This window comes from Anomaloglossus baeobatrachus, unplaced genomic scaffold (genome assembly GCF_048569485.1).
Source record: "Anomaloglossus baeobatrachus isolate aAnoBae1 unplaced genomic scaffold, aAnoBae1.hap1 Scaffold_384, whole genome shotgun sequence".
NCBI lineage: Eukaryota > Metazoa > Chordata > Amphibia > Anura > Aromobatidae > Anomaloglossus > Anomaloglossus baeobatrachus.
The window spans coordinates 207,633-230,758 of record NW_027443182.1 but is presented as its reverse complement, the minus strand read 5'-3'; the positions used below and the strand labels follow the sequence as shown (position 1 = coordinate 230,758).

Sequence of the window (23,126 nt, the reverse complement as noted above, 5' to 3'; positions counted from 1 at the left end):
GTTTTGCTCATGCTTGAAAGCCTCCTAGTTTTAGCTGTTGGAGCCTTGAGCATGAGGTAAAAAGAAACTCTCTACTACCATGTGAAAAAAACAAAATCAGCTTTGGAGAATGCGGGCATCGATCCCGCTACCTCTCGCATGCTAAGCGAGCGCTCTACCACTTGAGCTAATCCCCCTGGCATGGTAGACTTGCCTTTACTTTCTTCCCACACCCTGTGGTGGCTTTCACATAAAGTCAGGTGTGACGTTGCATTGTTACATGGCAACTGATTTCTAAAAGTAGATCGCTTTTTTTTTTTTTTTTTTTTTTAAGTGCGGATACCATTTTGCCATAGTAGAAGATCATCGGAGGAGTTTATAGGGTGACGGGGGGCTTATGAATACATGCACACCTCTTCCAAGCAAACCCTTTGCACATATGTGCAGAACTGAGTGGTAAGGCATGAAAAAAGCCTTAATAATTTGGAGAAGAAAGTTGCGACGCAGCAAATACGCATGCAGAGCCATTGGTCTTTTTGGCTGTGGGGCTGAAAAACACCCGGGCTATAGGAAATGCTGTGACGTGGGGAATTCTTCTTTTTCCATCAGCATGTGATGAGCAGGGATTTGGGCCTTTGGTTTATATTTTTGATCAGAAACGCGTTTGTGTTGACAGAAGAGATTTGGCGACTTCTATGAAAATGATCTCATAGCAGAGGATGGTTTCGATCCATCGACCTCTGGGTTATGGGCCCAGCACGCTTCCGCTGCGCCACTCTGCTGCTGGATGCTGCTACCTTGAGGAGAATTGTACTTATCGACTGACTTTTGAAAAGTGACTAGAAGGGAGGGTGTCTATGGGATGGAATCCGACAGCAGGATCTTATTGTCGGCAACTTGAGCTCTACTGAGCACCGGCAATTGTCTCTTTGTTTTTGCTGATTTCTTTTTGTCATATTATGTTCAAAGGTTCCCCTGAGGAACCTGCGCCTGGCCTGGCTGGGAGTTCCCGTGGAAAGGCCAGACATCTGCGTCTCTGTGGCGCAATCGGTTAGCGCGTTCGGCTGTTAACCGAAAGGTTGGTGGTTCAAGCCCACCCAGGGACGTGGGCCACTTTTGCTTGAGTAGCATGCTACGGGGGAAGAAGATTCCACGTTGGCTTTCATCTGCTCTTCCAATAAAAAGCCCTGTTGCTTGCTCGCTACCTCCCTTTTGAACTCCCTAGATACTACAGAAGAGACCTTTCTAAAAGAGCTCTTTGTCGATAGAGGGAAGGAGCTTAGCCGTGTTTTCCCAGGAACCATGGTCTCTTTTGCTGGCATCGCATGTTATGGGTGGAAAAGATTCCATGTTGGGTTTCAGCTGAGCTGCTCTCCCAACAAGTAAATCTCTGTTGCTCTCTGCCTTTGTTTTGACCTCCTCGGGTACAATGGAGGAAACCTTTCTAAAAGACCTGTTGTAGATGGACAGAAGGAGCATACCTGGGCTGTGTTGACCAGGAGGATGAACCATCCGATAGAATTCACAAAAAATTCCTTCGAGCCGGAATTGAACCAGCGACCTAAGGATTGCTGATTTACTGCTACAGTCCTCCGCTCTACCAGCTGAGCTATCGAAGGCATGTTTTGCTCATGCTTGAAAGCCTCCTAGTTTTAGCTGTTGGAGCCTTGAGCATGAGGTAAAAAGAAACTCTCTACTACCATGTGAAAAAAACAAAATCAGCTTTGGAGAATGCGGGCATCGATCCCGCTACCTCTCGCATGCTAAGCGAGCGCTCTACCACTTGAGCTAATCCCCCTGGCATGGTAGACTTGCCTTTACTTTCTTCCCACACCCTGTGGTGGCTTTCACATAAAGTCAGGTGTGACGTTGCATTGTTACATGGCAACTGATTTCTAAAAGTAGATCGCTTTTTTTTTTTTTTTTTAAGTGCGGATACCATTTTGCCATAGTAGAAGATCATCGGAGGAGTTTATAGGGTGACGGGGGGCTTATGAATACATGCACACCTCTTCCAAGCAAACCCTTTGCACATATGTGCAGAACTGAGTGGTAAGGCATGAAAAAAGCCTTAATAATTTGGAGAAGAAAGTTGCGACGCAGCAAATACGCATGCAGAGCCATTGGTCTTTTTGGCTGTGGGGCTGAAAAACACCCGGGCTATAGGAAATGCTGTGACGTGGGGAATTCTTCTTTTTCCATCAGCATGTGATGAGCAGGGATTTGGGCCTTTGGTTTATATTTTTGATCAGAAACGCGTTTGTGTTGACAGAAGAGATTTGGCGACTTCTATGAAAATGATCTCATAGCAGAGGATGGTTTCGATCCATCGACCTCTGGGTTATGGGCCCAGCACGCTTCCGCTGCGCCACTCTGCTGCTGGATGCTGCTACCTTGAGGAGAATTGTACTTATCGACTGACTTTTGAAAAGTGACTAGAAGGGAGGGTGTCTATGGGATGGAATCCGACAGCAGGATCTTATTGTCGGCAACTTGAGCTCTACTGAGCACCGGCAATTGTCTCTTTGTTTTTGCTGATTTCTTTTTGTCATATTATGTTCAAAGGTTCCCCTGAGGAACCTGCGCCTGGCCTGGCTGGGAGTTCCCGTGGAAAGGCCAGACATCTGCGTCTCTGTGGCGCAATCGGTTAGCGCGTTCGGCTGTTAACCGAAAGGTTGGTGGTTCAAGCCCACCCAGGGACGTGGGCCACTTTTGCTTGAGTAGCATGCTACGGGGGAAGAAGATTCCACGTTGGCTTTCATCTGCTCTTCCAATAAAAAGCCTTGTTGCTTGCTCGCTACCTCCCTTTTGAACTCCCTAGATACTACAGAAGAGACCTTTCTAAAAGAGCTCTTTGTCGATAGAGGGAAGGAGCTTAGCCGTGTTTTCCCAGGAACCATGGTCTCTTTTGCTGGCATCGCATGTTATGGGTGGAAAAGATTCCATGTTGGGTTTCAGCTGAGCTGCTCTCCCAACAAGTAAATCTCTGTTGCTCTCTGCCTTTGTTTTGACCTCCTCGGGTACAATGGAGGAAACCTTTCTAAAAGACCTGTTGTAGATGGACAGAAGGAGCATACCTGGGCTGTGTTGACCAGGAGGATGAACCATCCGATAGAATTCACAAAAAATTCCTTCGAGCCGGAATTGAACCAGCGACCTAAGGATTGCTGATTTACTGCTACAGTCCTCCGCTCTACCAGCTGAGCTATCGAAGGCATGTTTTGCTCATGCTTGAAAGCCTCCTAGTTTTAGCTGTTGGAGCCTTGAGCATGAGGTAAAAAGAAACTCTCTACTACCATGTGAAAAAAACAAAATCAGCTTTGGAGAATGCGGGCATCGATCCCGCTACCTCTCGCATGCTAAGCGAGCGCTCTACCACTTGAGCTAATCCCCCTGGCATGGTAGACTTGCCTTTACTTTCTTCCCACACCCTGTGGTGGCTTTCACATAAAGTCAGGTGTGACGTTGCATTGTTACATGGCAACTGATTTCTAAAAGTAGATCGCTTTTTTTTTTTTTTTTTTTTTTTAAGTGCGGATACCATTTTGCCATAGTAGAAGATCATCGGAGGAGTTTATAGGGTGACGGGGGGCTTATGAATACATGCACACCTCTTCCAAGCAAACCCTTTGCACATATGTGCAGAACTGAGTGGTAAGGCATGAAAAAAGCCTTAATAATTTGGAGAAGAAAGTTGCGACGCAGCAAATACGCATGCAGAGCCATTGGTCTTTTTGGCTGTGGGGCTGAAAAACACCCGGGCTATAGGAAATGCTGTGACGTGGGGAATTCTTCTTTTTCCATCAGCATGTGATGAGCAGGGATTTGGGCCTTTGGTTTATATTTTTGATCAGAAACGCGTTTGTGTTGACAGAAGAGATTTGGCGACTTCTATGAAAATGATCTCATAGCAGAGGATGGTTTCGATCCATCGACCTCTGGGTTATGGGCCCAGCACGCTTCCGCTGCGCCACTCTGCTGCTGGATGCTGCTACCTTGAGGAGAATTGTACTTATCGACTGACTTTTGAAAAGTGACTAGAAGGGAGGGTGTCTATGGGATGGAATCCGACAGCAGGATCTTATTGTCGGCAACTTGAGCTCTACTGAGCACCGGCAATTGTCTCTTTGTTTTTGCTGATTTCTTTTTGTCATATTATGTTCAAAGGTTCCCCTGAGGAACCTGCGCCTGGCCTGGCTGGGAGTTCCCGTGGAAAGGCCAGACATCTGCGTCTCTGTGGCGCAATCGGTTAGCGCGTTCGGCTGTTAACCGAAAGGTTGGTGGTTCAAGCCCACCCAGGGACGTGGGCCACTTTTGCTTGAGTAGCATGCTACGGGGGAAGAAGATTCCACGTTGGCTTTCATCTGCTCTTCCAATAAAAAGCCCTGTTGCTTGCTCGCTACCTCCCTTTTGAACTCCCTAGATACTACAGAAGAGACCTTTCTAAAAGAGCTCTTTGTCGATAGAGGGAAGGAGCTTAGCCGTGTTTTCCCAGGAACCATGGTCTCTTTTGCTGGCATCGCATGTTATGGGTGGAAAAGATTCCATGTTGGGTTTCAGCTGAGCTGCTCTCCCAACAAGTAAATCTCTGTTGCTCTCTGCCTTTGTTTTGACCTCCTCGGGTACAATGGAGGAAACCTTTCTAAAAGACCTGTTGTAGATGGACAGAAGGAGCATACCTGGGCTGTGTTGACCAGGAGGATGAACCATCCGATAGAATTCACAAAAAATTCCTTCGAGCCGGAATTGAACCAGCGACCTAAGGATTGCTGATTTACTGCTACAGTCCTCCGCTCTACCAGCTGAGCTATCGAAGGCATGTTTTGCTCATGCTTGAAAGCCTCCTAGTTTTAGCTGTTGGAGCCTTGAGCATGAGGTAAAAAGAAACTCTCTACTACCATGTGAAAAAAACAAAATCAGCTTTGGAGAATGCGGGCATCGATCCCGCTACCTCTCGCATGCTAAGCGAGCGCTCTACCACTTGAGCTAATCCCCCTGGCATGGTAGACTTGCCTTTACTTTCTTCCCACACCCTGTGGTGGCTTTCACATAAAGTCAGGTGTGACGTTGCATTGTTACATGGCAACTGATTTCTAAAAGTAGATCGCTTTTTTTTTTTTTTTTTAAGTGCGGATACCATTTTGCCATAGTAGAAGATCATCGGAGGAGTTTATAGGGTGACGGGGGGCTTATGAATACATGCACACCTCTTCCAAGCAAACCCTTTGCACATATGTGCAGAACTGAGTGGTAAGGCATGAAAAAAGCCTTAATAATTTGGAGAAGAAAGTTGCGACGCAGCAAATACGCATGCAGAGCCATTGGTCTTTTTGGCTGTGGGGCTGAAAAACACCCGGGCTATAGGAAATGCTGTGACGTGGGGAATTCTTCTTTTTCCATCAGCATGTGATGAGCAGGGATTTGGGCCTTTGGTTTATATTTTTGATCAGAAACGCGTTTGTGTTGACAGAAGAGATTTGGCGACTTCTATGAAAATGATCTCATAGCAGAGGATGGTTTCGATCCATCGACCTCTGGGTTATGGGCCCAGCACGCTTCCGCTGCGCCACTCTGCTGCTGGATGCTGCTACCTTGAGGAGAATTGTACTTATCGACTGACTTTTGAAAAGTGACTAGAAGGGAGGGTGTCTATGGGATGGAATCCGACAGCAGGATCTTATTGTCGGCAACTTGAGCTCTACTGAGCACCGGCAATTGTCTCTTTGTTTTTGCTGATTTCTTTTTGTCATATTATGTTCAAAGGTTCCCCTGAGGAACCTGCGCCTGGCCTGGCTGGGAGTTCCCGTGGAAAGGCCAGACATCTGCGTCTCTGTGGCGCAATCGGTTAGCGCGTTCGGCTGTTAACCGAAAGGTTGGTGGTTCAAGCCCACCCAGGGACGTGGGCCACTTTTGCTTGAGTAGCATGCTACGGGGGAAGAAGATTCCACGTTGGCTTTCATCTGCTCTTCCAATAAAAAGCCTTGTTGCTTGCTCGCTACCTCCCTTTTGAACTCCCTAGATACTACAGAAGAGACCTTTCTAAAAGAGCTCTTTGTCGATAGAGGGAAGGAGCTTAGCCGTGTTTTCCCAGGAACCATGGTCTCTTTTGCTGGCATCGCATGTTATGGGTGGAAAAGATTCCATGTTGGGTTTCAGCTGAGCTGCTCTCCCAACAAGTAAATCTCTGTTGCTCTCTGCCTTTGTTTTGACCTCCTCGGGTACAATGGAGGAAACCTTTCTAAAAGACCTGTTGTAGATGGACAGAAGGAGCATACCTGGGCTGTGTTGACCAGGAGGATGAACCATCCGATAGAATTCACAAAAAATTCCTTCGAGCCGGAATTGAACCAGCGACCTAAGGATTGCTGATTTACTGCTACAGTCCTCCGCTCTACCAGCTGAGCTATCGAAGGCATGTTTTGCTCATGCTTGAAAGCCTCCTAGTTTTAGCTGTTGGAGCCTTGAGCATGAGGTAAAAAGAAACTCTCTACTACCATGTGAAAAAAACAAAATCAGCTTTGGAGAATGCGGGCATCGATCCCGCTACCTCTCGCATGCTAAGCGAGCGCTCTACCACTTGAGCTAATCCCCCTGGCATGGTAGACTTGCCTTTACTTTCTTCCCACACCCTGTGGTGGCTTTCACATAAAGTCAGGTGTGACGTTGCATTGTTACATGGCAACTGATTTCTAAAAGTAGATCGCTTTTTTTTTTTTTTTTTTTTTTTAAGTGCGGATACCATTTTGCCATAGTAGAAGATCATCGGAGGAGTTTATAGGGTGACGGGGGGCTTATGAATACATGCACACCTCTTCCAAGCAAACCCTTTGCACATATGTGCAGAACTGAGTGGTAAGGCATGAAAAAAGCCTTAATAATTTGGAGAAGAAAGTTGCGACGCAGCAAATACGCATGCAGAGCCATTGGTCTTTTTGGCTGTGGGGCTGAAAAACACCCGGGCTATAGGAAATGCTGTGACGTGGGGAATTCTTCTTTTTCCATCAGCATGTGATGAGCAGGGATTTGGGCCTTTGGTTTATATTTTTGATCAGAAACGCGTTTGTGTTGACAGAAGAGATTTGGCGACTTCTATGAAAATGATCTCATAGCAGAGGATGGTTTCGATCCATCGACCTCTGGGTTATGGGCCCAGCACGCTTCCGCTGCGCCACTCTGCTGCTGGATGCTGCTACCTTGAGGAGAATTGTACTTATCGACTGACTTTTGAAAAGTGACTAGAAGGGAGGGTGTCTATGGGATGGAATCCGACAGCAGGATCTTATTGTCGGCAACTTGAGCTCTACTGAGCACCGGCAATTGTCTCTTTGTTTTTGCTGATTTCTTTTTGTCATATTATGTTCAAAGGTTCCCCTGAGGAACCTGCGCCTGGCCTGGCTGGGAGTTCCCGTGGAAAGGCCAGACATCTGCGTCTCTGTGGCGCAATCGGTTAGCGCGTTCGGCTGTTAACCGAAAGGTTGGTGGTTCAAGCCCACCCAGGGACGTGGGCCACTTTTGCTTGAGTAGCATGCTACGGGGGAAGAAGATTCCACGTTGGCTTTCATCTGCTCTTCCAATAAAAAGCCCTGTTGCTTGCTCGCTACCTCCCTTTTGAACTCCCTAGATACTACAGAAGAGACCTTTCTAAAAGAGCTCTTTGTCGATAGAGGGAAGGAGCTTAGCCGTGTTTTCCCAGGAACCATGGTCTCTTTTGCTGGCATCGCATGTTATGGGTGGAAAAGATTCCATGTTGGGTTTCAGCTGAGCTGCTCTCCCAACAAGTAAATCTCTGTTGCTCTCTGCCTTTGTTTTGACCTCCTCGGGTACAATGGAGGAAACCTTTCTAAAAGACCTGTTGTAGATGGACAGAAGGAGCATACCTGGGCTGTGTTGACCAGGAGGATGAACCATCCGATAGAATTCACAAAAAATTCCTTCGAGCCGGAATTGAACCAGCGACCTAAGGATTGCTGATTTACTGCTACAGTCCTCCGCTCTACCAGCTGAGCTATCGAAGGCATGTTTTGCTCATGCTTGAAAGCCTCCTAGTTTTAGCTGTTGGAGCCTTGAGCATGAGGTAAAAAGAAACTCTCTACTACCATGTGAAAAAAACAAAATCAGCTTTGGAGAATGCGGGCATCGATCCCGCTACCTCTCGCATGCTAAGCGAGCGCTCTACCACTTGAGCTAATCCCCCTGGCATGGTAGACTTGCCTTTACTTTCTTCCCACACCCTGTGGTGGCTTTCACTTAAAGTCAGGTGTGACGTTGCATTGTTACATGGCAACTGATTTCTAAAAGTAGATCGCTTTTTTTTTTTTTTTTTTTTTTTTTAAGTGCGGATACCATTTTGCCATAGTAGAAGATCATCGGAGGAGTTTATAGGGTGACGGGGGGCTTATGAATACATGCACACCTCTTCCAAGCAAACCCTTTGCACATATGTGCAGAACTGAGTGGTAAGGCATGAAAAAAGCCTTAATAATTTGGAGAAGAAAGTTGCGACGCAGCAAATACGCATGCAGAGCCATTGGTCTTTTTGGCTGTGGGGCTGAAAAACACCCGGGCTATAGGAAATGCTGTGACGTGGGGAATTCTTCTTTTTCCATCAGCATGTGATGAGCAGGGATTTGGGCCTTTGGTTTATATTTTTGATCAGAAACGCGTTTGTGTTGACAGAAGAGATTTGGCGACTTCTATGAAAATGATCTCATAGCAGAGGATGGTTTCGATCCATCGACCTCTGGGTTATGGGCCCAGCACGCTTCCGCTGCGCCACTCTGCTGCTGGATGCTGCTACCTTGAGGAGAATTGTACTTATCGACTGACTTTTGAAAAGTGACTAGAAGGGAGGGTGTCTATGGGATGGAATCCGACAGCAGGATCTTATTGTCGGCAACTTGAGCTCTACTGAGCACCGGCAATTGTCTCTTTGTTTTTGCTGATTTCTTTTTGTCATATTATGTTCAAAGGTTCCCCTGAGGAACCTGCGCCTGGCCTGGCTGGGAGTTCCCGTGGAAAGGCCAGACATCTGCGTCTCTGTGGCGCAATCGGTTAGCGCGTTCGGCTGTTAACCGAAAGGTTGGTGGTTCAAGCCCACCCAGGGACGTGGGCCACTTTTGCTTGAGTAGCATGCTACGGGGGAAGAAGATTCCACGTTGGCTTTCATCTGCTCTTCCAATAAAAAGCCCTGTTGCTTGCTCGCTACCTCCCTTTTGAACTCCCTAGATACTACAGAAGAGACCTTTCTAAAAGAGCTCTTTGTCGATAGAGGGAAGGAGCTTAGCCGTGTTTTCCCAGGAACCATGGTCTCTTTTGCTGGCATCGCATGTTATGGGTGGAAAAGATTCCATGTTGGGTTTCAGCTGAGCTGCTCTCCCAACAAGTAAATCTCTGTTGCTCTCTGCCTTTGTTTTGACCTCCTCGGGTACAACGGAGGAAACCTTTCTAAAAGACCTGTTGTAGATGGACAGAAGGAGCATACCTGGGCTGTGTTGACCAGGAGGATGAACCATCCGATAGAATTCACAAAAAATTCCTTCGAGCCGGAATTGAACCAGCGACCTAAGGATTGCTGATTTACTGCTACAGTCCTCCGCTCTACCAGCTGAGCTATCGAAGGCATGTTTTGCTCATGCTTGAAAGCCTCCTAGTTTTAGCTGTTGGAGCCTTGAGCATGAGGTAAAAAGAAACTCTCTACTACCATGTGAAAAAAACAAAATCAGCTTTGGAGAATGCGGGCATCGATCCCGCTACCTCTCGCATGCTAAGCGAGCGCTCTACCACTTGAGCTAATCCCCCTGGCATGGTAGACTTTCCTTTACTTTCTTCCCACACCCTGTGGTGGCTTTCACATAAAGTCAGGTGTGACGTTGCATTGTTACATGGCAACTGATTTCTAAAAGTAGATCGCTTTTTTTTTTTTTTTTTTTTTTTTAAGTGCGGATACCATTTTGCCATAGTAGAAGATCATCGGAGGAGTTTATAGGGTGACGGGGGGCTTATGAATACATGCACACCTCTTCCAAGCAAACCCTTTGCACATATGTGCAGAACTGAGTGGTAAGGCATGAAAAAAGCCTTAATAATTTGGAGAAGAAAGTTGCGACGCAGCAAATACGCATGCAGAGCCATTGGTCTTTTTGGCTGTGGGGCTGAAAAACACCCGGGCTATAGGAAATGCTGTGACGTGGGGAATTCTTCTTTTTCCATCAGCATGTGATGAGCAGGGATTTGGGCCTTTGGTTTATATTTTTGATCAGAAACGCGTTTGTGTTGACAGAAGAGATTTGGCGACTTCTATGAAAATGATCTCATAGCAGAGGATGGTTTCGATCCATCGACCTCTGGGTTATGGGCCCAGCACGCTTCCGCTGCGCCACTCTGCTGCTGGATGCTGCTACCTTGAGGAGAATTGTACTTATCGACTGACTTTTGAAAAGTGACTAGAAGGGAGGGTGTCTATGGGATGGAATCCGACAGCAGGATCTTATTGTCGGCAACTTGAGCTCTACTGAGCACCGGCAATTGTCTCTTTGTTTTTGCTGATTTCTTTTTGTCATATTATGTTCAAAGGTTCCCCTGAGGAACCTGCGCCTGGCCTGGCTGGGAGTTCCCGTGGAAAGGCCAGACATCTGCGTCTCTGTGGCGCAATCGGTTAGCGCGTTCGGCTGTTAACCGAAAGGTTGGTGGTTCAAGCCCACCCAGGGACGTGGGCCACTTTTGCTTGAGTAGCATGCTACGGGGGAAGAAGATTCCACGTTGGCTTTCATCTGCTCTTCCAATAAAAAGCCCTGTTGCTTGCTCGCTACCTCCCTTTTGAACTCCCTAGATACTACAGAAGAGACCTTTCTAAAAGAGCTCTTTGTCGATAGAGGGAAGGAGCTTAGCCGTGTTTTCCCAGGAACCATGGTCTCTTTTGCTGGCATCGCATGTTATGGGTGGAAAAGATTCCATGTTGGGTTTCAGCTGAGCTGCTCTCCCAACAAGTAAATCTCTGTTGCTCTCTGCCTTTGTTTTGACCTCCTCGGGTACAATGGAGGAAACCTTTCTAAAAGACCTGTTGTAGATGGACAGAAGGAGCATACCTGGGCTGTGTTGACCAGGAGGATGAACCATCCGATAGAATTCACAAAAAATTCCTTCGAGCCGGAATTGAACCAGCGACCTAAGGATTGCTGATTTACTGCTACAGTCCTCCGCTCTACCAGCTGAGCTATCGAAGGCATGTTTTGCTCATGCTTGAAAGCCTCCTAGTTTTAGCTGTTGGAGCCTTGAGCATGAGGTAAAAAGAAACTCTCTACTACCATGTGAAAAAAACAAAATCAGCTTTGGAGAATGCGGGCATCGATCCCGCTACCTCTCGCATGCTAAGCGAGCGCTCTACCACTTGAGCTAATCCCCCTGGCATGGTAGACTTGCCTTTACTTTCTTCCCACACCCTGTGGTGGCTTTCACATAAAGTCAGGTGTGACGTTGCATTGTTACATGGCAACTGATTTCTAAAAGTAGATCGCTTTTTTTTTTTTTTTTTTTTTTTTAAGTGCGGATACCATTTTGCCATAGTAGAAGATCATCGGAGGAGTTTATAGGGTGACGGGGGGCTTATGAATACATGCACACCTCTTCCAAGCAAACCCTTTGCACATATGTGCAGAACTGAGTGGTAAGGCATGAAAAAAGCCTTAATAATTTGGAGAAGAAAGTTGCGACGCAGCAAATACGCATGCAGAGCCATTGGTCTTTTTGGCTGTGGGGCTGAAAAACACCCGGGCTATAGGAAATGCTGTGACGTGGGGAATTCTTCTTTTTCCATCAGCATGTGATGAGCAGGGATTTGGGCCTTTGGTTTATATTTTTGATCAGAAACGCGTTTGTGTTGACAGAAGAGATTTGGCGACTTCTATGAAAATGATCTCATAGCAGAGGATGGTTTCGATCCATCGACCTCTGGGTTATGGGCCCAGCACGCTTCCGCTGCGCCACTCTGCTGCTGGATGCTGCTACCTTGAGGAGAATTGTACTTATCGACTGACTTTTGAAAAGTGACTAGAAGGGAGGGTGTCTATGGGATGGAATCCGACAGCAGGATCTTATTGTCGGCAACTTGAGCTCTACTGAGCACCGGCAATTGTCTCTTTGTTTTTGCTGATTTCTTTTTGTCATATTATGTTCAAAGGTTCCCCTGAGGAACCTGCGCCTGGCCTGGCTGGGAGTTCCCGTGGAAAGGCCAGACATCTGCGTCTCTGTGGCGCAATCGGTTAGCGCGTTCGGCTGTTAACCGAAAGGTTGGTGGTTCAAGCCCACCCAGGGACGTGGGCCACTTTTGCTTGAGTAGCATGCTACGGGGGAAGAAGATTCCACGTTGGCTTTCATCTGCTCTTCCAATAAAAAGCCCTGTTGCTTGCTCGCTACCTCCCTTTTGAACTCCCTAGATACTACAGAAGAGACCTTTCTAAAAGAGCTCTTTGTCGATAGAGGGAAGGAGCTTAGCCGTGTTTTCCCAGGAACCATGGTCTCTTTTGCTGGCATCGCATGTTATGGGTGGAAAAGATTCCATGTTGGGTTTCAGCTGAGCTGCTCTCCCAACAAGTAAATCTCTGTTGCTCTCTGCCTTTGTTTTGACCTCCTCGGGTACAATGGAGGAAACCTTTCTAAAAGACCTGTTGTAGATGGACAGAAGGAGCATACCTGGGCTGTGTTGACCAGGAGGATGAACCATCCGATAGAATTCACAAAAAATTCCTTCGAGCCGGAATTGAACCAGCGACCTAAGGATTGCTGATTTACTGCTACAGTCCTCCGCTCTACCAGCTGAGCTATCGAAGGCATGTTTTGCTCATGCTTGAAAGCCTCCTAGTTTTAGCTGTTGGAGCCTTGAGCATGAGGTAAAAAGAAACTCTCTACTACCATGTGAAAAAAACAAAATCAGCTTTGGAGAATGCGGGCATCGATCCCGCTACCTCTCGCATGCTAAGCGAGCGCTCTACCACTTGAGCTAATCCCCCTGGCATGGTAGACTTGCCTTTACTTTCTTCCCACACCCTGTGGTGGCTTTCACATAAAGTCAGGTGTGACGTTGCATTGTTACATGGCAACTGATTTCTAAAAGTAGATCGCTTTTTTTTTTTTTTTTTTTTTTTTAAGTGCGGATACCATTTTGCCATAGTAGAAGATCATCGGAGGAGTTTATAGGGTGACGGGGGGCTTATGAATACATGCACACCTCTTCCAAGCAAACCCTTTGCACATATGTGCAGAACTGAGTGGTAAGGCATGAAAAAAGCCTTAATAATTTGGAGAAGAAAGTTGCGACGCAGCAAATACGCATGCAGAGCCATTGGTCTTTTTGGCTGTGGGGCTGAAAAACACCCGGGCTATAGGAAATGCTGTGACGTGGGGAATTCTTCTTTTTCCATCAGCATGTGATGAGCAGGGATTTGGGCCTTTGGTTTATATTTTTGATCAGAAACGCGTTTGTGTTGACAGAAGAGATTTGGCGACTTCTATGAAAATGATCTCATAGCAGAGGATGGTTTCGATCCATCGACCTCTGGGTTATGGGCCCAGCACGCTTCCGCTGCGCCACTCTGCTGCTGGATGCTGCTACCTTGAGGAGAATTGTACTTATCGACTGACTTTTGAAAAGTGACTAGAAGGGAGGGTGTCTATGGGATGGAATCCGACAGCAGGATCTTATTGTCGGCAACTTGAGCTCTACTGAGCACCGGCAATTGTCTCTTTGTTTTTGCTGATTTCTTTTTGTCATATTATGTTCAAAGGTTCCCCTGAGGAACCTGCGCCTGGCCTGGCTGGGAGTTCCCGTGGAAAGGCCAGACATCTGCGTCTCTGTGGCGCAATCGGTTAGCGCGTTCGGCTGTTAACCGAAAGGTTGGTGGTTCAAGCCCACCCAGGGACGTGGGCCACTTTTGCTTGAGTAGCATGCTACGGGGGAAGAAGATTCCACGTTGGCTTTCATCTGCTCTTCCAATAAAAAGCCTTGTTGCTTGCTCGCTACCTCCCTTTTGAACTCCCTAGATACTACAGAAGAGACCTTTCTAAAAGAGCTCTTTGTCGATAGAGGGAAGGAGCTTAGCCGTGTTTTCCCAGGAACCATGGTCTCTTTTGCTGGCATCGCATGTTATGGGTGGAAAAGATTCCATGTTGGGTTTCAGCTGAGCTGCTCTCCCAACAAGTAAATCTCTGTTGCTCTCTGCCTTTGTTTTGACCTCCTCGGGTACAATGGAGGAAACCTTTCTAAAAGACCTGTTGTAGATGGACAGAAGGAGCATACCTGGGCTGTGTTGACCAGGAGGATGAACCATCCGATAGAATTCACAAAAAATTCCTTCGACCAGGAATTGAACCAGCGACCTAAGGATTGCTGATTTACTGCTACAGTCCTCCGCTCTACCAGCTGAGCTATCGAAGGCATGTTTTGCTCATGCTTGAAAGCCTCCTAGTTTTAGCTGTTGGAGCCTTGAGCATGAGGTAAAAAGAAACTCTCTACTACCATGTGAAAAAAACAAAATCAGCTTTGGAGAATGCGGGCATCGATCCCGCTACCTCTCGCATGCTAAGCGAGCGCTCTACCACTTGAGCTAATCCCCCTGGCATGGTAGACTTGCCTTTACTTTCTTCCCACACCCTGTGGTGGCTTTCACATAAAGTCAGGTGTGACGTTGCATTGTTACATGGCAACTGATTTCTAAAAGTAGATCGCTTTTTTTTTTTTTTTTTTTTTTTTTAAGTGCGGATACCATTTTGCCATAGTAGAAGATCATCGGAGGAGTTTATAGGGTGACGGGGGGCTTATGAATACATGCACACCTCTTCCAAGCAAACCCTTTGCACATATGTGCAGAACTGAGTGGTAAGGCATGAAAAAAGCCTTAATAATTTGGAGAAGAAAGTTGCGACGCAGCAAATACGCATGCAGAGCCATTGGTCTTTTTGGCTGTGGGGCTGAAAAACACCCGGGCTATAGGAAATGCTGTGACGTGGGGAATTCTTCTTTTTCCATCAGCATGTGATGAGCAGGGATTTGGGCCTTTGGTTTATATTTTTGATCAGAAACGCGTTTGTGTTGACAGAAGAGATTTGGCGACTTCTATGAAAATGATCTCATAGCAGAGGATGGTTTCGATCCATCGACCTCTGGGTTATGGGCCCAGCACGCTTCCGCTGCGCCACTCTGCTGCTGGATGCTGCTACCTTGAGGAGAATTGTACTTATCGACTGACTTTTGAAAAGTGACTAGAAGGGAGGGTGTCTATGGGATGGAATCCGACAGCAGGATCTTATTGTCGGCAACTTGAGCTCTACTGAGCACCGGCAATTGTCTCTTTGTTTTTGCTGATTTCTTTTTGTCATATTATGTTCAAAGGTTCCCCTGAGGAACCTGCGCCTGGCCTGGCTGGGAGTTCCCGTGGAAAGGCCAGACATCTGCGTCTCTGTGGCGCAATCGGTTAGCGCGTTCGGCTGTTAACCGAAAGGTTGGTGGTTCAAGCCCACCCAGGGACGTGGGCCACTTTTGCTTGAGTAGCATGCTACGGGGGAAGAAGATTCCACGTTGGCTTTCATCTGCTCTTCCAATAAAAAGCCTTGTTGCTTGCTCGCTACCTCCCTTTTGAACTCCCTAGATACTACAGAAGAGACCTTTCTAAAAGAGCTCTTTGTCGATAGAGGGAAGGAGCTTAGCCGTGTTTTCCCAGGAACCATGGTCTCTTTTGCTGGCATCGCATGTTATGGGTGGAAAAGATTCCATGTTGGGTTTCAGCTGAGCTGCTCTCCCAACAAGTAAATCTCTGTTGCTCTCTGCCTTTGTTTTGACCTCCTCGGGTACAATGGAGGAAACCTTTCTAAAAGACCTGTTGTAGATGGACAGAAGGAGCATACCTGGGCTGTGTTGACCAGGAGGATGAACCATCCGATAGAATTCACAAAAAATTCCTTCGAGCCGGAATTGAACCAGCGACCTAAGGATTGCTGATTTACTGCTACAGTCCTCCGCTCTACCAGCTGAGCTATCGAAGGCATGTTTTGCTCATGCTTGAAAGCCTCCTAGTTTTAGCTGTTGGAGCCTTGAGCATGAGGTAAAAAGAAACTCTCTACTACCATGTGAAAAAAACAAAATCAGCTTTGGAGAATGCGGGCATCGATCCCGCTACCTCTCGCATGCTAAGCGAGCGCTCTACCACTTGAGCTAATCCCCCTGGCATGGTAGACTTGCCTTTACTTTCTTCCCACACCCTGTGGTGGCTTTCACATAAAGTCAGGTGTGACGTTGCATTGTTACATGGCAACTGATTTCTAAAAGTAGATCGCTTTTTTTTTTTTTTTTTTTTTTTTAAGTGCGGATACCATTTTGCCATAGTAGAAGATCATCGGAGGAGTTTATAGGGTGACGGGGGGCTTATGAATACATGCACACCTCTTCCAAGCAAACCCTTTGCACATATGTGCAGAACTGAGTGGTAAGGCATGAAAAAAGCCTTAATAATTTGGAGAAGAAAGTTGCGACGCAGCAAATACGCATGCAGAGCCATTGGTCTTTTTGGCTGTGGGGCTGAAAAACACCCGGGCTATAGGAAATGCTGTGACGTGGGGAATTCTTCTTTTTCCATCAGCATGTGATGAGCAGGGATTTGGGCCTTTGGTTTATATTTTTGATCAGAAACGCGTTTGTGTTGACAGAAGAGATTTGGCGACTTCTATGAAAATGATCTCATAGCAGAGGATGGTTTCGATCCATCGACCTCTGGGTTATGGGCCCAGCACGCTTCCGCTGCGCCACTCTGCTGCTGGATGCTGCTACCTTGAGGAGAATTGTACTTATCGACTGACTTTTGAAAAGTGACTAGAAGGGAGGGTGTCTATGGGATGGAATCCGACAGCAGGATCTTATTGTCGGCAACTTGAGCTCTACTGAGCACCGGCAATTGTCTCTTTGTTTTTGCTGATTTCTTTTTGTCATATTATGTTCAAAGGTTCCCCTGAGGAACCTGCGCCTGGCCTGGCTGGGAGTTCCCGTGGAAAGGCCAGACATCTGCGTCTCTGTGGCGCAATCGGTTAGCGCGTTCGGCTGTTAACCGAAAGGTTGGTGGTTCAAGCCCACCCAGGGACGTGGGCCACTTTTGCTTGAGTAGCATGCTACGGGGGAAGAAGATTCCACGTTGGCTTTCATCTGCTCTTCCAATAAAAAGCCTTGTTGCTTGCTCGCTACCTCCCTTTTGAACTCCCTAGATACTACAGAAGAGACCTTTCTAAAAGAGCTCTTTGTCGATAGAGGGAAGGAGCTTAGCCGTGTTTTCCCAGGAACCATGGTCTCTTTTGCTGGCATCGCATGTTATGGGTGGAAAAGATTCCATGTTGGGTTTCAGCTGAGCTGCTCTCCCAACAAGTAAATCTCTGTTGCTCTCTGCCTTTGTTTTGACCTCCTCGGGTACAATGGAGGAAACCTTTCTAAAAGACCTGTTGTAGATGGACAGAAGGAGCATACCTGGGCTGTGTTGACCAGGAGGATGAACCATCCGATAGAATTCACAAAAAATTCCTTCGAGCAGGAATTGAACCAGCGACCTAAGGATTGCTGATTTACTGCTACAGTCCTCCGCTCTACCAGCTGAGCTATCGAAGGCATGTTTTGCTCATGCTTGAAAGCCTCCTAGTTTTAGCTGTTGGAGCCTTGAGCATGAGGTAAAAAGAAACTCTCTACTACCATGTGAAAAAAACAAAATCAGCTTTGGAGAATGCGGGCATCGATCCCGCTACCTCTCGCATGCTAAGCGAGCGCTCTACCACTTGAGCTAATCCCCCTGGCATGGTAGACTTGCCTTTACTTTCTTCCCACACCCTGTGGTGGCTTTCACATAAAGTCAGGTGTGACGTTGCATTGTTACATGGCAACTGATTTCTAAAAGTAGATCGCTTTTTTTTTTTTTTTTTTTTTTTTAAGTGCGGATACCATTTTGCCATAGTAGAAGATCATCGGAGGAGTTTATAGGGTGACGGGGGGCTTATGAATACATGCACACCTCTTCCAAGCAAACCCTTTGCACATATGTGCAGAACTGAGTGGTAAGGCATGAAAAAAGCCTTAATAATTTGGAGAAGAAAGTTGCGACGCAGCAAATACGCATGCAGAGCCATTGGTCTTTTTGGCTGTGGGGCTGAAAAACACCCGGGCTATAGGAAATGCTGTGACGTGGGGAATTCTTCTTTTTCCATCAGCATGTGATGAGCAGGGATTTGGGCCTTTGGTTTATATTTTTGATCAGAAACGCGTTTGTGTTGACAGAAGAGATTTGGCGACTTCTATGAAAATGATCTCATAGCAGAGGATGGTTTCGATCCATCGACCTCTGGGTTATGGGCCCAGCACGCTTCCGCTGCGCCACTCTGCTGCTGGATGCTGCTACCTTGAGGAGAATTGTACTTATCGACTGACTTTTGAAAAGTGACTAGAAGGGAGGGTGTCTATGGGATGGAATCCGACAGCAGGATCTTATTGTCGGCAACTTGAGCTCTACTGAGCACCGGCAATTGTCTCTTTGTTTTTGCTGATTTCTTTTTGTCATATTATGTTCAAAGGTTCCCCTGAGGAACCTGCGCCTGGCCTGGCTGGGAGTTCCCGTGGAAAGGCCAGACATCTGCGTCTCTGTGGCGCAATCGGTTAGCGCGTTCGGCTGTTAACCGAAAGGTTGGTGGTTCAAGCCCACCCAGGGACGTGGGCCACTTTTGCTTGAGTAGCATGCTACGGGGGAAGAAGATTCCACGTTGGCTTTCATCTGCTCTTCCAATAAAAAGCCCTGTTGCTTGCTCGCTACCTCCCTTTTGAACTCCCTAGATACTACAGAAGAGACCTTTCTAAAAGAGCTCTTTGTCGATAGAGGGAAGGAGCTTAGCCGTGTTTTCCCAGGAACCATGGTCTCTTTTGCTGGCATCGCATGTTATGGGTGGAAAAGATTCCATGTTGGGTTTCAGCTGAGCTGCTCTCCCAACAAGTAAATCTCTGTTGCTCTCTGCCTTTGTTTTGACCTCCTCGGGTACAATGGAGGAAACCTTTCTAAAAGACCTGTTGTAGATGGACAGAAGGAGCATACCTGGGCTGTGTTGACCAGGAGGATGAACCATCCGATAGAATTCACAAAAAATTCCTTCGAGCCGGAATTGAACCAGCGACCTAAGGATTGCTGATTTACTGCTACAGTCCTCCGCTCTACCAGCTGAGCTATCGAAGGCATGTTTTGCTCATGCTTGAAAGCCTCCTAGTTTTAGCTGTTGGAGCCTTGAGCATGAGGTAAAAAGAAACTCTCTACTACCATGTGAAAAAAACAAAATCAGCTTTGGAGAATGCGGGCATCGATCCCGCTACCTCTCGCATGCTAAGCGAGCGCTCTACCACTTGAGCTAATCCCCCTGGCATGGTAGACTTGCCTTTACTTTCTTCCCACACCCTGTGGTGGCTTTCACATAAAGTCAGGTGTGACGTTGCATTGTTACATGGCAACTGATTTCTAAAAGTAGATCGCTTTTTTTTTTTTTTTTTTTTTTTTAAGTGCGGATACCATTTTGCCATAGTAGAAGATCATCGGAGGAGTTTATAGGGTGACGGGGGGCTTATGAATACATGCACACCTCTTCCAAGCAAACCCTTTGCACATATGTGCAGAACTGAGTGGTAAGGCATGAAAAAAGCCTTAATAATTTGGAGAAGAAAGTTGCGACGCAGCAAATACGCATGCAGAGCCATTGGTCTTTTTGGCTGTGGGGCTGAAAAACACCCGGGCTATAGGAAATGCTGTGACGTGGGGAATTCTTCTTTTTCCATCAGCATGTGATGAGCAGGGATTTGGGCCTTTGGTTTATATTTTTGATCAGAAACGCGTTTGTGTTGACAGAAGAGATTTGGCGACTTCTATGAAAATGATCTCATAGCAGAGGATGGTTTCGATCCATCGACCTCTGGGTTATGGGCCCAGCACGCTTCCGCTGCGCCACTCTGCTGCTGGATGCTGCTACCTTGAGGAGAATTGTACTTATCGACTGACTTTTGAAAAGTGACTAGAAGGGAGGGTGTCTATGGGATGGAATCCGACAGCAGGATCTTATTGTCGGCAACTTGAGCTCTACTGAGCACCGGCAATTGTCTCTTTGTTTTTGCTGATTTCTTTTTGTCATATTATGTTCAAAGGTTCCCCTGAGGAACCTGCGCCTGGCCTGGCTGGGAGTTCCCGTGGAAAGGCCAGACATCTGCGTCTCTGTGGCGCAATCGGTTAGCGCGTTCGGCTGTTAACCGAAAGGTTGGTGGTTCAAGCCCACCCAGGGACGTTGGCCACTTTTGCTTGAGTAGCATGCTACGGGGGAAGAAGATTCCATGTTGGCTTTCATCTGCTCTTCCAATAAAAAGCCCTGTTGCTTGCTCGCTACCTCCCTTTTGAACTCCCTAGATACTACAGAAGAGACCTTTCTAAAAGAGCTCTTTGTCGATAGAGGGAAGGAGCTTAGCCGTGTTTTCCCAGGAACCATGGTCTCTTTTGCTGGCATCGCATGTTATGGGTGGAAAAGATTCCATGTTGGGTTTCAGCTGAGCTGCTCTCCCAACAAGTAAATCTCTGTTGCTCTCTGCCTTTGTTTTGACCTCCTCGGGTACAATGGAGGAAACCTTTCTAAAAGACCTGTTGTAGATGGACAGAAGGAGCATACCTGGGCTGTGTTGACCAGGAGGATGAACCATCCGATAGAATTCACAAAAAATTCCTTCGAGCCGGAATTGAACCAGCGACCTAAGGATTGCTGATTTACTGCTACAGTCCTCCGCTCTACCAGCTGAGCTATCGAAGGCATGTTTTGCTCATGCTTGAAAGCCTCCTAGTTTTAGCTGTTGGAGCCTTGAGCATGAGGTAAAAAGAAACTCTCTACTACCATGTGAAAAAAACAAAATCAGCTTTGGAGAATGCGGGCATCGATCCCGCTACCTCTCGCATGCTAAGCGAGCGCTCTACCACTTGAGCTAATCCCCCTGGCATGGTAGACTTGCCTTTACTTTCTTCCCACACCCTGTGGTGGCTTTCACATAAAGTCAGGTGTGACGTTGCATTGTTACATGGCAACTGATTTCTAAAAGTAGATCGCTTTTTTTTTTTTTTTTTTTTTTTTTAAGTGCGGATACCATTTTGCCATAGTAGAAGATCATCGGAGGAGTTTATAGGGTGACGGGGGGCTTATGAATACATGCACACCTCTTCCAAGCAAACCCTTTGCACATATGTGCAGAACTGAGTGGTAAGGCATGAAAAAAGCCTTAATAATTTGGAGAAGAAAGTTGCGACGCAGCAAATACGCATGCAGAGCCATTGGTCTTTTTGGCTGTGGGGCTGAAAAACACCCGGGCTATAGGAAATGCTGTGACGTGGGGAATTCTTCTTTTTCCATCAGCATGTGATGAGCAGGGATTTGGGCCTTTGGTTTATATTTTTGATCAGAAACGCGTTTGTGTTGACAGAAGAGATTTGGCGACTTCTATGAAAATGATCTCATAGCAGAGGATGGTTTCGATCCATCGACCTCTGGGTTATGGGCCCAGCACGCTTCCGCTGCGCCACTCTGCTGCTGGATGCTGCTACCTTGAGGAGAATTGTACTTATCGACTGACTTTTGAAAAGTGACTAGAAGGGAGGGTGTCTATGGGATGGAATCCGACAGCAGGATCTTATTGTCGGCAACTTGAGCTCTACTGAGCACCGGCAATTGTCTCTTTGTTTTTGCTGATTTCTTTTTGTCATATTATGTTCAAAGGTTCCCCTGAGGAACCTGCGCCTGGCCTGGCTGGGAGTTCCCGTGGAAAGGCCAGACATCTGCGTCTCTGTGGCGCAATCGGTTAGCGCGTTCGGCTGTTAACCGAAAGGTTGGTGGTTCAAGCCCACCCAGGGACGTGGGCCACTTTTGCTTGAGTAGCATGCTACGGGGGAAGAAGATTCCACGTTGGCTTTCATCTGCTCTTCCAATAAAAAGCCCTGTTGCTTGCTCGCTACCTCCCTTTTGAACTCCCTAGATACTACAGAAGAGACCTTTCTAAAAGAGCTCTTTGTCGATAGAGGGAAGGAGCTTAGCCGTGTTTTCCCAGGAACCATGGTCTCTTTTGCTGGCATCGCATGTTATGGGTGGAAAAGATTCCATGTTGGGTTTCAGCTGAGCTGCTCTCCCAACAAGTAAATCTCTGTTGCTCTCTGCCTTTGTTTTGACCTCCTCGGGTACAATGGAGGAAACCTTTCTAAAAGACCTGTTGTAGATGGACAGAAGGAGCATACCTGGGCTGTGTTGACCAGGAGGATGAACCATCCGATAGAATTCACAAAAAATTCCTTCGAGCCGGAATTGAACCAGCGACCTAAGGATTGCTGATTTACTGCTACAGTCCTCCGCTCTACCAGCTGAGCTATCGAAGGCATGTTTTGCTCATGCTTGAAAGCCTCCTAGTTTTAGCTGTTGGAGCCTTGAGCATGAGGTAAAAAGAAACTCTCTACTACCATGTGAAAAAAACAAAATCAGCTTTGGAGAATGCGGGCATCGATCCCGCTACCTCTCGCATGCTAAGCGAGCGCTCTACCACTTGAGCTAATCCCCCTGGCATGGTAGACTTGCCTTTACTTTCTTCCCACACCCTGTGGTGGCTTTCACATAAAGTCAGGTGTGACGTTGCATTGTTACATGGCAACTGATTTCTAAAAGTAGATCGCTTTTTTTTTTTTTTTTTTTTTTTTTAAGTGCGGATACCATTTTGCCATAGTAGAAGATCATCGGAGGAGTTTATAGGGTGACGGGGGGCTTATGAATACATGCACACCTCTTCCAAGCAAACCCTTTGCACATATGTGCAGAACTGAGTGGTAAGGCATGAAAAAAGCCTTAATAATTTGGAGAAGAAAGTTGCGACGCAGCAAATACGCATGCAGAGCCATTGGTCTTTTTGGCTGTGGGGCTGAAAAACACCCGGGCTATAGGAAATGCTGTGACGTGGGGAATTCTTCTTTTTCCATCAGCATGTGATGAGCAGGGATTTGGGCCTTTGGTTTATATTTTTGATCAGAAACGCGTTTGTGTTGACAGAAGAGATTTGGCGACTTCTATGAAAATGATCTCATAGCAGA

The 23,126-nt window shown here is 46.9% G+C and overlaps 42 non-coding genes across 42 annotated transcripts; 14 read left to right on the top strand and 28 right to left on the bottom strand.

Annotated features, from left to right (window-relative positions):
• Positions 1-103: 103 nt before the first annotated feature.
• Positions 104-176, bottom strand: TRNAA-AGC (transfer RNA alanine (anticodon AGC)). Its single transcript has one exon. It is a non-coding gene; the product is annotated as a tRNA-Ala (tRNA).
• Positions 177-1,011: 835 nt separating this feature from the next.
• On the top strand, positions 1,012-1,085 carry TRNAN-GUU (transfer RNA asparagine (anticodon GUU)). Its single transcript has one exon. It is a non-coding gene; the product is annotated as a tRNA-Asn (tRNA).
• Positions 1,086-1,512: 427 nt separating this feature from the next.
• Positions 1,513-1,598, bottom strand: TRNAY-GUA (transfer RNA tyrosine (anticodon GUA)). The gene is given in 2 exon segments: positions 1,513-1,548; positions 1,562-1,598. It is a non-coding gene; the product is annotated as a tRNA-Tyr (tRNA).
• Positions 1,599-1,704: 106 nt separating this feature from the next.
• TRNAA-AGC (transfer RNA alanine (anticodon AGC)) lies at positions 1,705-1,777 on the bottom strand. Its single transcript has one exon. It is a non-coding gene; the product is annotated as a tRNA-Ala (tRNA).
• Positions 1,778-2,607: 830 nt separating this feature from the next.
• TRNAN-GUU (transfer RNA asparagine (anticodon GUU)) lies at positions 2,608-2,681 on the top strand. Its single transcript has one exon. It is a non-coding gene; the product is annotated as a tRNA-Asn (tRNA).
• A 427-nt stretch (positions 2,682-3,108) lies between these two features.
• Positions 3,109-3,194, bottom strand: TRNAY-GUA (transfer RNA tyrosine (anticodon GUA)). The gene is given in 2 exon segments: positions 3,109-3,144; positions 3,158-3,194. It is a non-coding gene; the product is annotated as a tRNA-Tyr (tRNA).
• Positions 3,195-3,300: 106 nt separating this feature from the next.
• TRNAA-AGC (transfer RNA alanine (anticodon AGC)) lies at positions 3,301-3,373 on the bottom strand. The gene has a single exon. It is a non-coding gene; the product is annotated as a tRNA-Ala (tRNA).
• Positions 3,374-4,209: 836 nt separating this feature from the next.
• Positions 4,210-4,283, top strand: TRNAN-GUU (transfer RNA asparagine (anticodon GUU)). The gene has a single exon. It is a non-coding gene; the product is annotated as a tRNA-Asn (tRNA).
• Positions 4,284-4,710: 427 nt separating this feature from the next.
• On the bottom strand, positions 4,711-4,796 carry TRNAY-GUA (transfer RNA tyrosine (anticodon GUA)). The gene is given in 2 exon segments: positions 4,711-4,746; positions 4,760-4,796. It is a non-coding gene; the product is annotated as a tRNA-Tyr (tRNA).
• A 106-nt stretch (positions 4,797-4,902) lies between these two features.
• On the bottom strand, positions 4,903-4,975 carry TRNAA-AGC (transfer RNA alanine (anticodon AGC)). Its single transcript has one exon. It is a non-coding gene; the product is annotated as a tRNA-Ala (tRNA).
• An 830-nt stretch (positions 4,976-5,805) lies between these two features.
• On the top strand, positions 5,806-5,879 carry TRNAN-GUU (transfer RNA asparagine (anticodon GUU)). Its single transcript has one exon. It is a non-coding gene; the product is annotated as a tRNA-Asn (tRNA).
• A 427-nt stretch (positions 5,880-6,306) lies between these two features.
• TRNAY-GUA (transfer RNA tyrosine (anticodon GUA)) lies at positions 6,307-6,392 on the bottom strand. The gene is given in 2 exon segments: positions 6,307-6,342; positions 6,356-6,392. It is a non-coding gene; the product is annotated as a tRNA-Tyr (tRNA).
• Positions 6,393-6,498: 106 nt separating this feature from the next.
• On the bottom strand, positions 6,499-6,571 carry TRNAA-AGC (transfer RNA alanine (anticodon AGC)). The gene has a single exon. It is a non-coding gene; the product is annotated as a tRNA-Ala (tRNA).
• Positions 6,572-7,407: 836 nt separating this feature from the next.
• On the top strand, positions 7,408-7,481 carry TRNAN-GUU (transfer RNA asparagine (anticodon GUU)). Its single transcript has one exon. It is a non-coding gene; the product is annotated as a tRNA-Asn (tRNA).
• A 427-nt stretch (positions 7,482-7,908) lies between these two features.
• TRNAY-GUA (transfer RNA tyrosine (anticodon GUA)) lies at positions 7,909-7,994 on the bottom strand. Its single transcript is given in 2 exon segments — positions 7,909-7,944; positions 7,958-7,994. It is a non-coding gene; the product is annotated as a tRNA-Tyr (tRNA).
• Positions 7,995-8,100: 106 nt separating this feature from the next.
• On the bottom strand, positions 8,101-8,173 carry TRNAA-AGC (transfer RNA alanine (anticodon AGC)). Its single transcript has one exon. It is a non-coding gene; the product is annotated as a tRNA-Ala (tRNA).
• Positions 8,174-9,011: 838 nt separating this feature from the next.
• TRNAN-GUU (transfer RNA asparagine (anticodon GUU)) lies at positions 9,012-9,085 on the top strand. Its single transcript has one exon. It is a non-coding gene; the product is annotated as a tRNA-Asn (tRNA).
• Positions 9,086-9,512: 427 nt separating this feature from the next.
• TRNAY-GUA (transfer RNA tyrosine (anticodon GUA)) lies at positions 9,513-9,598 on the bottom strand. Its single transcript is given in 2 exon segments — positions 9,513-9,548; positions 9,562-9,598. It is a non-coding gene; the product is annotated as a tRNA-Tyr (tRNA).
• A 106-nt stretch (positions 9,599-9,704) lies between these two features.
• On the bottom strand, positions 9,705-9,777 carry TRNAA-AGC (transfer RNA alanine (anticodon AGC)). The gene has a single exon. It is a non-coding gene; the product is annotated as a tRNA-Ala (tRNA).
• An 837-nt stretch (positions 9,778-10,614) lies between these two features.
• On the top strand, positions 10,615-10,688 carry TRNAN-GUU (transfer RNA asparagine (anticodon GUU)). The gene has a single exon. It is a non-coding gene; the product is annotated as a tRNA-Asn (tRNA).
• A 427-nt stretch (positions 10,689-11,115) lies between these two features.
• Positions 11,116-11,201, bottom strand: TRNAY-GUA (transfer RNA tyrosine (anticodon GUA)). Its single transcript is given in 2 exon segments — positions 11,116-11,151; positions 11,165-11,201. It is a non-coding gene; the product is annotated as a tRNA-Tyr (tRNA).
• Positions 11,202-11,307: 106 nt separating this feature from the next.
• TRNAA-AGC (transfer RNA alanine (anticodon AGC)) lies at positions 11,308-11,380 on the bottom strand. The gene has a single exon. It is a non-coding gene; the product is annotated as a tRNA-Ala (tRNA).
• An 837-nt stretch (positions 11,381-12,217) lies between these two features.
• Positions 12,218-12,291, top strand: TRNAN-GUU (transfer RNA asparagine (anticodon GUU)). Its single transcript has one exon. It is a non-coding gene; the product is annotated as a tRNA-Asn (tRNA).
• A 427-nt stretch (positions 12,292-12,718) lies between these two features.
• Positions 12,719-12,804, bottom strand: TRNAY-GUA (transfer RNA tyrosine (anticodon GUA)). The gene is given in 2 exon segments: positions 12,719-12,754; positions 12,768-12,804. It is a non-coding gene; the product is annotated as a tRNA-Tyr (tRNA).
• A 106-nt stretch (positions 12,805-12,910) lies between these two features.
• Positions 12,911-12,983, bottom strand: TRNAA-AGC (transfer RNA alanine (anticodon AGC)). Its single transcript has one exon. It is a non-coding gene; the product is annotated as a tRNA-Ala (tRNA).
• Positions 12,984-13,820: 837 nt separating this feature from the next.
• On the top strand, positions 13,821-13,894 carry TRNAN-GUU (transfer RNA asparagine (anticodon GUU)). Its single transcript has one exon. It is a non-coding gene; the product is annotated as a tRNA-Asn (tRNA).
• Positions 13,895-14,513: 619 nt separating this feature from the next.
• TRNAA-AGC (transfer RNA alanine (anticodon AGC)) lies at positions 14,514-14,586 on the bottom strand. Its single transcript has one exon. It is a non-coding gene; the product is annotated as a tRNA-Ala (tRNA).
• Positions 14,587-15,424: 838 nt separating this feature from the next.
• On the top strand, positions 15,425-15,498 carry TRNAN-GUU (transfer RNA asparagine (anticodon GUU)). The gene has a single exon. It is a non-coding gene; the product is annotated as a tRNA-Asn (tRNA).
• Positions 15,499-15,925: 427 nt separating this feature from the next.
• TRNAY-GUA (transfer RNA tyrosine (anticodon GUA)) lies at positions 15,926-16,011 on the bottom strand. Its single transcript is given in 2 exon segments — positions 15,926-15,961; positions 15,975-16,011. It is a non-coding gene; the product is annotated as a tRNA-Tyr (tRNA).
• A 106-nt stretch (positions 16,012-16,117) lies between these two features.
• TRNAA-AGC (transfer RNA alanine (anticodon AGC)) lies at positions 16,118-16,190 on the bottom strand. Its single transcript has one exon. It is a non-coding gene; the product is annotated as a tRNA-Ala (tRNA).
• An 837-nt stretch (positions 16,191-17,027) lies between these two features.
• TRNAN-GUU (transfer RNA asparagine (anticodon GUU)) lies at positions 17,028-17,101 on the top strand. Its single transcript has one exon. It is a non-coding gene; the product is annotated as a tRNA-Asn (tRNA).
• A 427-nt stretch (positions 17,102-17,528) lies between these two features.
• Positions 17,529-17,614, bottom strand: TRNAY-GUA (transfer RNA tyrosine (anticodon GUA)). The gene is given in 2 exon segments: positions 17,529-17,564; positions 17,578-17,614. It is a non-coding gene; the product is annotated as a tRNA-Tyr (tRNA).
• Positions 17,615-17,720: 106 nt separating this feature from the next.
• TRNAA-AGC (transfer RNA alanine (anticodon AGC)) lies at positions 17,721-17,793 on the bottom strand. The gene has a single exon. It is a non-coding gene; the product is annotated as a tRNA-Ala (tRNA).
• Positions 17,794-18,630: 837 nt separating this feature from the next.
• On the top strand, positions 18,631-18,704 carry TRNAN-GUU (transfer RNA asparagine (anticodon GUU)). Its single transcript has one exon. It is a non-coding gene; the product is annotated as a tRNA-Asn (tRNA).
• A 427-nt stretch (positions 18,705-19,131) lies between these two features.
• Positions 19,132-19,217, bottom strand: TRNAY-GUA (transfer RNA tyrosine (anticodon GUA)). The gene is given in 2 exon segments: positions 19,132-19,167; positions 19,181-19,217. It is a non-coding gene; the product is annotated as a tRNA-Tyr (tRNA).
• Positions 19,218-19,323: 106 nt separating this feature from the next.
• On the bottom strand, positions 19,324-19,396 carry TRNAA-AGC (transfer RNA alanine (anticodon AGC)). The gene has a single exon. It is a non-coding gene; the product is annotated as a tRNA-Ala (tRNA).
• An 837-nt stretch (positions 19,397-20,233) lies between these two features.
• Positions 20,234-20,307, top strand: TRNAN-GUU (transfer RNA asparagine (anticodon GUU)). The gene has a single exon. It is a non-coding gene; the product is annotated as a tRNA-Asn (tRNA).
• A 427-nt stretch (positions 20,308-20,734) lies between these two features.
• TRNAY-GUA (transfer RNA tyrosine (anticodon GUA)) lies at positions 20,735-20,820 on the bottom strand. The gene is given in 2 exon segments: positions 20,735-20,770; positions 20,784-20,820. It is a non-coding gene; the product is annotated as a tRNA-Tyr (tRNA).
• A 106-nt stretch (positions 20,821-20,926) lies between these two features.
• Positions 20,927-20,999, bottom strand: TRNAA-AGC (transfer RNA alanine (anticodon AGC)). The gene has a single exon. It is a non-coding gene; the product is annotated as a tRNA-Ala (tRNA).
• Positions 21,000-21,837: 838 nt separating this feature from the next.
• On the top strand, positions 21,838-21,911 carry TRNAN-GUU (transfer RNA asparagine (anticodon GUU)). The gene has a single exon. It is a non-coding gene; the product is annotated as a tRNA-Asn (tRNA).
• A 427-nt stretch (positions 21,912-22,338) lies between these two features.
• Positions 22,339-22,424, bottom strand: TRNAY-GUA (transfer RNA tyrosine (anticodon GUA)). The gene is given in 2 exon segments: positions 22,339-22,374; positions 22,388-22,424. It is a non-coding gene; the product is annotated as a tRNA-Tyr (tRNA).
• Positions 22,425-22,530: 106 nt separating this feature from the next.
• Positions 22,531-22,603, bottom strand: TRNAA-AGC (transfer RNA alanine (anticodon AGC)). The gene has a single exon. It is a non-coding gene; the product is annotated as a tRNA-Ala (tRNA).
• Positions 22,604-23,126: the final 523 nt, after the last annotated feature.